Source organism: Tupaia chinensis, unplaced genomic scaffold (assembly GCF_000334495.1).
Source record: "Tupaia chinensis unplaced genomic scaffold, TupChi_1.0 Scaffold140218_1, whole genome shotgun sequence".
NCBI classification, from domain to species: domain Eukaryota; kingdom Metazoa; phylum Chordata; class Mammalia; order Scandentia; family Tupaiidae; genus Tupaia; species Tupaia belangeri.
Window position 1 is genome coordinate 1,943,099 of NW_006200097.1, and position 2,960 is coordinate 1,946,058.

The following is a 2,960-nucleotide window of genomic DNA, read 5'->3' on the forward strand; positions in this document are numbered from 1 at the left end:
GAAACTTTAAGTCCAAAATGCCTATGTAATTAGCTTAAAGTCACAAATCAAGTAAGAAATTAAAGAGTGAAGATGCTGGCAGGTTTTGAAAGAAATACTGGAATTTGCATTAATGGCTTTATGTTCTGACCATTAAACCTCTATCTTTCTCTAGCCCTACCCATAGAAATACACCTCTGCTTGTTATTTGACAGTGCGTATACACTGTACACATCCTAAATCAGATGGTGGACAGATTTCCTTGTAGGGCTCCATGTTGCTTTCTGAGTAGCAGTGGACTGTTAGAGGAAGGTGGGAGTTTCTCAAGCAAACAAAAGAAATAGTTGGAAAGATGTTCACTGAGGCCATGAAGCCAGGCCTCCAGAAAATTAAGTCTTTATTTCTAAACTCTTTTGGGAGTTTGGCAAGAATACACAGTGCTCCTTGATAGAGATGATGTGGGTGGTGGCTGCAGCGGGGCAGAGCTGCATGTCAGCATGCTGATTCAGTGGAAGCACACAGCTCTGCCAGGACGAAGCAGGCAGAATGGAGGCTGCTGGTTCCAGGGTGAAGCTGGAGTCAGGTACTGGAAATTTCCTCTACCCCTTGATAGGGCAAGAAACTAGCCCAGGCCTCCTTTTGTAGTAATTGCTTGCCGAGTTCTTGAGTGGCTCAAGTGAATAGGTTTTTTTTGTTTTTGTTTTTGTTTTTTTTTTACTTTCTTTTCACTGAACAAAGAATTAGTCTAATTCTTATCCCTTCCAATGGTGAAGGTCAAAGAAAGGGATGAAATGTGGGCAGTCACTTAAACAAGTAAACATGGCTGGACTTATTAGTCAATTGGCAGACATTTTGTCCTCATGTGCATAAAACTCACCTCACTAGGCTTTGTAGCAATTCTTGATCCCAAAGTAATGTATTTTTTGGTCTACTTATCCAGTCAGAATTAGCCATACACTTCAAGACCTGACCTAACAAAATTTCTGAACTCTTATTTTTTCCATATCACCCTTTACCATCAAGTTTTTTTTTTCTTTTTTTGGAGAGGTTTTTGCTATAGGGCATGTGCGCTCGCCAGACAGACAGAGAGAGACAGAGAGACATAAAGCGAGAAATCACCCCCCAGGGGGGATGGCCATGCCACAATCCCTTCTCCTTCATTCTCCTCTTCGGATCTTGGGCACGCACGCACACGCACCTGGCGTGATTCCAAGCCACCGGGTCTGAGACTCGAACCACAGTCAACTACGTGGGAGTCCAGCGACATAGCCATTATGCTAACTGCTGGTCCCACCATCAAGTTTTGAAGAGTTCCTAAGTTGTGAGGGGAATGCCACTGGTAAAGACCTTCCTTTTCTCAATTCTCCTCCATTTGGTGATTCTTATGTTCAACAAATACTGTATCTTCTCTTCAGCTCCCAGAAGCAGAGCCAAGGTAAAGTTCCATGGATAAAATTTATGTGAGCAAGTGATTCATCACCTAAAGTTACGGTAAGTTTAGAATTCAGATCTAAAATGGGTAGTACTAATCAAAGTTGTCGAATTTTCTCCTGCCTGGTAATAGAAGCTGCTTAATTCCTTATCAGAAATATTAAGTGTAGCAATAACTGTGACTACATTATAGTATGAAAACCACTTAGTAAATGCAGATACCTACATATATATGTATATATTACATATTACATATGTATATGTGTGTGTGTATGTTTACTAAGCAGTATGTGTCTGTGCATGCGTGTGTATGTGTGTGTGTGTGTGTATCTAGGAACCAAATATATACCCAAATACATTTAATAATGAATTATATTGATCAAACCATTTGAAGCTTCTAATGCAATATAAATGCTTGCATTACTTTATTCAATCATTATATATAATGCTTTATTATGTCTTAGGCATATTATGAAGCTCTGAAGACAAATCAAAGATGTATCTTCTTCCTATCCTGAGGGATTTTACTTGCTACTTTCATTTAATGATATCTTTGAATTCAAATCACTGCTTTTTCTCATTTTCTCCTAAATAAAATTGGCAACACAGTTTTAGTTTAATTCGGGATGAGCATTTTCTGCAATATGTTAGACTAATAAGGCACCCTGAAAAAACTTCCTGAAAAGAACTGAAATATTCTATATGTGTTTTTATGTGCTTTCACATATTTAGAATCATTTAAGTGCATCAAAAATTGGCCAAAAAAGTATGTAACATGCCAAAGCCAAAACGAAGTGCTATGGGAAGACGGGAGATAGCAGGAGCATAAGGCAGCTTAGACCTTGAGGAATCTGCTGAGCCCCGGAAGGCATAGAAGGAAGTGTACAAAACCTAAGGTGGAAAGTCAGATTACGTTCCACACATAAAGCTGAAACTCCCTTGAGTTACAATTTCCTCCTAGGAGTGGGTAGCAAAAAAAAAATTAATAAATAAAAAAATTTTAAAAATCTCTTTTTACTTGGGCACTGAGTGGAAATAATATTTCAGAATTAGGAACACAAAAAACTCCAGGTATTAAAATCCTCACATGCTAGATATAAAATAAGAATGTTTGATATACTTCCAAAAGAAGGGTCTAAAATATATGCAAGACATAAGAGGCTATAAAAAACTCAAGAAAATTTGAAAACTAAAATGACAATAAGCTACGTTAAACAATAAATGAGTTTAAACATTGGATTAGAAAGAGGTAAAGAGACTTGGATCAGCAGATTGCATAATGGTTAGATCACTGGACTCCCATGTAGCTAACTGAGGTTCAAATCCTGGACCCGGTGGCTTAAAACTCACACTGGTTGTGTGTGTGTGCATTCCCAAAATCCCTAGAGGAGAACAGAGTAGAAGAAACTGTGGTGTGGCCATCCCACTGGGGAGTGATTTCTTGCTTTCTATCTCTGTACCTCCAGTGAGGACACATGCCCTATAGCAAAACATCTCTCTTAAAAAAAAAAAAAAAAAAAAAGGGAAAAAGAGGAAAAAAAAATAACTCC

The 2,960-nt window shown here is 38.2% G+C and overlaps 1 long non-coding RNA gene across 3 annotated transcripts in view; it reads left to right on the forward strand.

Moving 5' to 3' along the window:
- The first annotated feature begins 447 nt into the window (after positions 1-447).
- LOC102495814 (uncharacterized) overlaps positions 448-2,960 on the forward strand; it is a 23,243-nt gene continuing 20,730 nt past the window's right edge. For 2 of the 3 annotated variants that reach the window (XR_336612.1, XR_001371442.1), the window contains exons 1-2: positions 448-562; positions 1,395-1,470. This is a non-coding gene — a long non-coding RNA (uncharacterized LOC102495814). The remainder of the gene's footprint in view (positions 563-1,394; positions 1,471-2,960) is intronic. The other variant, XR_001371440.1, reaches the window with a different exon arrangement.